This window comes from Neovison vison, chromosome 6 (assembly GCF_020171115.1).
Source record: "Neovison vison isolate M4711 chromosome 6, ASM_NN_V1, whole genome shotgun sequence".
Lineage (NCBI taxonomy): Eukaryota > Metazoa > Chordata > Mammalia > Carnivora > Mustelidae > Neogale > Neogale vison.
Window position 1 is genome coordinate 115,765,263 of NC_058096.1, and position 7,988 is coordinate 115,773,250.

Genomic DNA, 7,988 nt, shown 5'->3' on the forward strand with positions numbered 1-7,988 from the left:
CCCTTCCCCACCCAAAATGTGTGTCTATCTGAAATCTGTGAATGTGATCTTATTTGGAAACAGGGCCCGTGAAGATGTCATTAAAATAGAAGTTTAGATGAGGTCATACTGGTTTTTGTCTTCATCTGTTGGGGCTGCTAGAGGAGAAATACCACAGACTGGGTGTCTTATAAATAGTAGAAATTTTATTTCTCAGTCCTGGAGGCCGTAAGTCTGGTGAGGGCCCTCTCCTGGTTCACAGCCAGTTCCTCACATGGTAGGAGAGGGGAAGGAGCTCTCTGGAGCCTCTTCTGATGAGGGCACTAATCCCACCCATGGGGCTCCACCCTCATGACCTCATCACCTCCTGATACCACCCCATGGAGGAGAGGATTTCCACATATGACTCTGCGGGGACACAAACATTCCCAACCTGAAGTCATACTGGGTGAGAGTGGGAACTACATCCTATTACTGGTGTCTTTAAAGGAGTCACAGAGAGGAAAGCCCCATGTGAAGAGAGACACACAGGAAAGAAGACAGAGAGTGACAAAAGAGGCAGAGAATGGAGCGAGGTGGGGGCCAGCCAAGAAATGCCAAGACTTGGCGGCCGCCACCAGAAGCCGGAAAAGTCCAGGAAGGATTCTCCTCTGGAGCCTTCAGAGGGAGCAAGCCCTGCCAGCACCTTGATTTCAGACATCTGGCCTCCAGAACTGGAAAAGAAGAAAGAATAAATTCCTGTTTGAAGCCACCCAGACTATGGCAGCCCAAGGGAACTGCTCAACAGACTCCTTTCTTGGTGAAAGAAAATCCATATTCTCCTAGCTTTCAGACTGATGAGGCTTGGACAATCCCTGAGTCAAAACATTGCAAGGATAAGCTCAGATAACAGGAAACAGTCAAAAGCAGCTTTATTTTTGAATCAGGAAATTTCCTTAAGCAAAGCCAGGGTGTGGTGGAGTTAGAGTACCCGCTGGAAACAAGCCCTTTCTCTTGACAGAGTTTTGGTTTCCTTTAGGCATCTTTCTTCTCCCCACTTTGTAGGCAGTCTTGGTGAGGCTGATGACATTCCTTGACATTTCCTAACAAGGAGCTACCACATGATCCATGCTATGGCACCCGGACTCTCTTCTAGGATTTTTGTCCCAAGCACAGTGATGCCAGAAGGAAGAGCAGCATGTCGCCCATCCTCTGCTGAGCACCAGAGGGACTGTCCACCAGGACCTGCGCTTGGACGGCAGGAGGTAACGCAGACCGACTCTACTACTCGGTCCTCTGAAATCCTTCCTCTTCTGTTGGGTTGGCCAGAAGCCAACTTTTATTCCCTGTTCCCCACAACTTCCATGAAGACACCTGCCTGCATCCAAGCTCCCTAACCCACCCTGTCCTCAAAGGGAGAGAGTGGACAGAGGGAAATCCTGAGAGTGTCCAAAATGTCACAATTGCCCCCCCCATAGACACACAGCCGTATGGGTGGTCAAAAAATGCAGCTAAAAATAGTCATATTTTTTGAAATGCCTTATTTACATATTTCTGACATAAATTTATTTCAGAAATCAATGCTGTGCTAGATAAAGGTCTTCTCTTCTGAATGAATGTCATTTTTTTTCTGTCAGACAAAGCACATCCCGTAACTTTGCTGTGTCTCCCTTCTCCCTGCGTGTGCTTTTTGGTTCAGAGTTTACTACCTGATCAGAATCACTCTGTTAGCTGAGGACTTGAAGTACATCAGTACATCCCTTTCCCCTTTTCTTTGATTATCATTTCAAATATCTGCCATGATATCCATAAACTCTCTTGTGGAAATAGGTGAGACGTACATTATAAGTAAGTAAATAAATAAACACAGAAAGGGATCAAATGGTCTCCATAACTCTTATCAAGTGAGATCCAGAAGTGAGCTGGATTTAGCTTCCAGAAGTGTGTAACTTATCCTCCAGACATAGTTTCATGGGAATTGGGAAGAAGACAGATTGGATCACAAAATAAAACACGCCCCACCCTCCATCTCCCTGGATGTTGCGGAGGTCTTCATGTTGTCTCCAAACTTTGACACCACGACCTTCAAAGACCTGCCTCAGACCCCTGAAGTAGGTCCTGCCAAGTAGGTTCTGCCAAGTGTTCAATGGCATTCACAAAGCAAACCAGCAGAATTCCTGAACCACCAGTCAGAGATCCCAAAGATGAAAGGCCATGCTACTTCCGCACCTTTCACAGAAACCTGTGAAGAACACAGGCCACACCAGTCCGGTTTGGTTTGGTTTTCATATTTTTTAACTGGGTCCATGCTATTCACCTGAGAGAGCTTGCCCATCAGGGAGGGATTTCACGGGGTGACCATTTGGCCAGAGAAAAGCCATCTTTGTCTTCCAACCCCCCCTCCTGTCCCCAGGGCCTGAAAATAACACCAACACCAACTTCTCTCAAATCTGAGGCGCTATTGTATGAGCTTGAATAAGTCAGTTACTCTTTCTTTGCCTTGGGGAGGAGGAAAAAAACAAAACAAAACACAGACGGGACTCCTCGCATAAACCAGACCCTAGCACTGAAAAGATTAATATTTTCCACAGTCAGATGAAAGACGGTATATAAATGCAAAATGGGTCACTGTACATTATTACATTTCTATTACACTCGAATTAGTTATAAAGTGACATTTTGACTGTTTCCTCCATGTAGTTCTCATAACTCCACCTGTCTGACATTTCCTTCCTCTCCGGGGCCCGTGCAGAACAGGTCCCACTTTGTGGGAGAGAGGCCACCCTGCAGAATTTCACCAACACATTCCAGGGAAGTCTTTTGCAGAGGCACACACAGGAAATTTCAAACCCTCACAGATAGAAAGAGGTTAATCACCTCAGGACTGGATCATTCAAGAACTACCCAAGGAAGAACAGAGAAAGCTCTTCCTGAAAGAGAAAGAATTCCCAATCCGTTCACCTCGCCATCGCTCTCAGGGACAAAAACTCACTGAGTAACAGAAGAGACACTTCCCTCCGGATCTGAGTGGGCACTCTGAGAAAAACTGCAAAGATTAAAGGGTGAGCACCCCTCATCCTGAAGAGAACAGTGAGCGTCCTGGAGAGGGGAAATCACGTGCCGAGAACTGAGATTGATGAAAAAGAAAAGAGAGACAAAGAAAAGACAAAAGGTAATGACCTCCAACAACCATAACCTTTCCTGCACTGAGGCGATTGACAGGCAGAAATTTTATGAGGTGCCCGTGCCGGATCCTCACCCCTACTTTTTCCTTGGGTCACAGCCAGGAGTTCAAATGGCAAATCACATTTGACATTCAGCAGACTCTAGCACCTACCTCACTTGAGAATGACTAGCCCAAGCACAGATTTCACTCTAATGCATATTCTTTTGTCTTGGATAAATCCAAGGGGCATTACTGACCAGAGCCCCAGAAGGATCCTGCTGTCATGGAGTAGGGAGGCCAGGAGCCTTGCCCCCTCACCTGGCTCTGTGGTAAGATGGCTTCCTAACAGGGGTGTTAGCACCTAGCCCTGAGGACAGGCCTCGATGGCCTACCGTTTGAAGCCAGTGTTTCTCATTTCTCCCTAAAGTATTTTAAAAATGAGAAAAAAATGAAAACCCACCCTCAGAGGCTTGCTAGCCAGGCACTGGGTCTTTTTGTACACTTAACCCAACCTCCCTCCCATCTGTACTCGCGCCCAAACTTACCCTATAGCCTGGGGTTAAGCTTAAGAAGTCTTGCAGAATCGATGATATATCTGTGTTTTATTATAAATACATTTTAAATTACTTACTACTCCATGAATGCACATCCCATGAAGATGTACCAGGTTTCTCCTCTGGACTAACGTCTTTCTCTGGGTCACCGCTCCAAAAGAGGCTGTGTGCCCCAGTTTGAGGAGCGTGGTCTTAAACAATTCATCCCTTAGAAGAAGCAAAGGTCTGAATAATTGTTCTGGAGACACGTTGGGCAGCTGCACGTGGGCACATTTTGTTTTCAGTTGTCGTCAAGAAACTTCTTTGATACATGAGCAACATTCCTCTCACTCAGTGCAAAGGGGGAAGCTTCCCCACCAGCGGTGTGCCTGATTCTCTTTCTGCAAGGTCCTCTCCGGAGCTGGGGGCAGGGGGGCGGGGGTGCGGTTGAGGAAACACGGTCCAGTCCTAATGGTCCTTTGTTCTAAGCAAAGCCCTCTAACTCAGTAAAAAGAAACGGTTCCCCTCTTGTCCATGTGAGTCCAAGCCTCCTCTTCTCTAATAATTTGTCCAGGACCCCAGCTCTTCTAGAAGGGGCTTTCCTGCCACAGGTCCTTACTCTCCTGGGAAGTACAGTTGGTCTTCCCAGTACCCATTATACCTTTCCCCCACTTCATAACAGTCTTTCCATCTTGTACAACTGGTCCCAACCTAACTCTAAGATCTAAATCAATCCTGGAAGTCCTCTTCCTCTTTCCACAGTTCAGGAGTGGACATACAACTTCAGATCATCCGATCAGACCGAAGCCCAGGACTTTGTCTGATGGTCGAAGGAGAAACAATCTGTGCTTTCGTCCTTTCTCTGCACATGCACAAGAAAGCTGGTCTCCTGGAGGCTCCTAACAGACACTGTGTAACCAAAACTGGAGCCCATCTTAGGATGAAAGCAGAGAGGAAAAAGCGAAGGAAACTGGGTGCTTGTTTATATCTCTGAGCCACTGAATTAAAGCAATGATGAGGCCTGCCCCCTAGCATGTTTATTTCTAAGAGCCAATACACATCTTTGTTATTTAAGACAGTTTGATTGGGGATACAACAGATGAGTGACCTACCCTCTGGGGGTTTATAGTCCATAAATTAATACAAATCCTGGAAGAAGTGTGATGTTCTGAGAGGCATAGCACTGGGCCACCTGATCCCAATGTGGCATCCAAACTTGGAAGAAGTGACCACGACTTGATGGGCAGATACATATTAGGCAGCCAGTGTGAACTGGGGAACAGAAAAAGAAGACGAAGAATATGGAATTCCTCAGAGAGAAAGAGAGAACCTCTTATATAAAGCCTTAAAGCGAGATAGAACATGGTATTTTCACACAACCAAAAATGGTCCCATGATTTGATCCTGTTGTAAAATCAGCCCTCGAGAGAGCAGTTACCTTGGATCCCACCAGGGATCCTGCCATCCCTTTTCAGTGACCAGGCTTGAGGGGCAGATCCTGGTGCCATCTTCAGCCTAAAGGCATCCTTGCATGAGCTGTTGCAAGGGGAGGCAGCAGGTACTATACCCACCAGGTTTTGGGGAGCCACACACATGGTCTCTACACACCCCATCACACTGGCTGCCAGCTAATGAAAAACTTCCCCCAGTCCGCCTTGCCCCAATCCTCCTGACCAGCCTGGACGTGCACAACACCACAGTCAGAGGACTCCAGGGTTATCTCGTAAGAGTCTATCCTCATCATTTGTGGATTCCCTGTTTTTAACCCCAAAGTCAATAAAATGGTGCTTTAGCGGTCATTTGCAGACATTAGCAGAGAGACAAAAAATTTGAGTCCCTTTGATACGCTCGTTCCCAGCGGAGGTTGATGTTGTGCCTTCTTGTTTCATTCGGCACTCCCACTGTAAAGCGTCCTTTTCACAATCTATTTGGTGCCAGGATGGTTTGGTTGGTTTTTGTTTTTTGCATTTTTGTGCTTAAAAAAACAACAACAACAAAACACAATGATTTCACGGTTTAAAATGATCCCCAAGGATAGTGCTGATGTGCCGTCTGGTGTCCCTTAGGGCAAGAAGGCTGGGATGTACCTTGGGGTGCAAATAATAGGCATATCAGATAAGTTTCACTCCAGTGTGAGTTATAGGGCTGTTGGTTGTGAGTTCATTGTTAATGAACCAAAAATATATTTAAATAAGCTGTCTTTAAACAGAAACACACATCAAGTGAGATTATGTATTGATCCAAATGATGTGACCAGAGACACACAGAAAGCTAAGCCTGAATTTCACCTACGAGCAGTAGCTCAGTATTTGCTAACTCAGTGTTCACAGCAACTTTATAGAACCTAATTCCTACAAAGAATGAAAATAGACGGTATAGGTTTATAGACTACAAAGACCAGAGGCTGTTTCTCCACCTCAGATGTTTGTTTTCATTATGAGTTAGTATACATACACTGCTCTGGCAAACAGACTCCAAAATCCGTAACAGTTCAAGTACAATAAGTGTTTAGTTCTTGTTCATATATCAGTTTGGAGCTGGTGAAGGAGTCAACCTGGTGACCCTCCTCCACTTGGGTCTGCAGGCATCCAGGCTGGATGGACACAGCCATCCTAAACATGGCACTTGAGGGTACCTGGGCATTGACCTCATTCGGCCCAAAGGGGAAAGGAACATGTAGGAGTGCACCTGAGACACCTGAGACATTCTGATGGGCCAGACCTGGAAGTGGCACTCATTGGTCCTGCTCACATTCCACTGGCTACACCTCCACCACATGATCATGCTTAGCTGCAGGGGAGTCTGGGAAATGTAGTCTGGCTGATGACCAGGAAGAAGAAAACAAGATTGCCTGGACAGCAAGCAGTCTCTGCCACAGTTTGTTTTAAGGACTCATAGGAAGCCATGTTCATACTCAGACCTGTGACTGCCCCTAGGAGATTAATAATTTGCTCCCTCCCCCTCAATTCTTCTTCAAATATCTGCTCAAAGGCTATTTGGAGATGCAACTGCAGTCTGTGTGAAGGTAGGGAGGAAGGGGGCTGTACCCTGACCTGAGGAAATCTTGCCCAAACTGTTGCTCTGGTTCCCAAGCCGCCTCCTGATCTGACGCAGACTTCGCAGCCCCTCCCTAGGGCTTCCTGGAAGGCAGTGTTTTCCTAATCCTCCTGCCAGCCAGAGCCGTTGGGTGTGATACAGCCCAAAGCCTGAGAGAGGGCCCGCAGGCCCCTGTGGGGAACAGCCTCAGGGACCAGTCAGCCCACGCCCTCAGAGAGAGGGGGCCATAGAGAATAGCCCGGCTCCCTCTGAGTCGTGCTGAGCCTGGCAGCTCCCAGAGTCGAGTGGAAGGTGAAGCCTGAGCCAGAGCCGACTTAACTGTCTGAGCCCCTTCCCACCCTGTGAGACCAGCCATGAGGAACCTGAACGGAGTGTCAGTGTGTGAGAGGGCCTCTTCAATAAGAGAGGCCAGAGCAGGAGCAGGCAATGGAGGGACCTCATCTCGCACCCATGTCCTACGAAGTAGGCAGCCTCTCTTTGTGCCTTGGAAGCATTTCTAAGAGATCCTGTAGCCACGGGCTGCCTACAAGGCCTCCTCGCCTCATAGCCCCACATACTCTAGCTGAAGTTAAACAACACAGACAGGTGTTAAGCACTACAGATATTGTTGTCCCTCTTATATCTCGCCTGGGTGCCCACTGTAAGACCCCTGTCCTATCAACAATGTGCTTTCTGGAGTCTGGAAAGGACCCCTGGAAGAAAAACCTGATAATCATAGTGGTACACAGAATGCCAGCTCCTGTGGAAACCACTTGACACTTGTGCTGTACTGAATTCTCGCAATGACCTGGGAGGTAGGTGTTCTAATCCACCGCCTACTAAGGAAGAAACTAAGGCTCAGAAGAGGAATTTGCTCATGTTCATGAGGCCACAGAGAGGTTGAGTCAGGATCTTCTGCCTGACGGCTAAGCCTCTTTCTTAACTCCCGAGCTCTGTGGCTGACAACTGTGGCCACTGGTGGGCGGGGAAATCCCCACCTGCTCACCTTCTTGTTCCTGAACCCTCCTCCTACACAGCCCAGGCCTTCTCCCTCGCTGGAATCAGCCCCATGCTGTCCCCTGGGAAAGTGGTCCCAATAGCTCTACACATTCAGTAGACTCTGTTCCTTCTCTCAGTAGCTTTCAGGCCTCCCCTCAGCATGAATCCCATGCTGGAGCCCCCAGCCACTCCCAGGCCCTTTGTCAGTGTCCATTGACCACGTGCCTGGCCTCCATTGTGGAAAGGGAGTGTCTCTGGGGTGTTCGAGGGAGCCTCAGGTGGCAGAGCTAAACCAT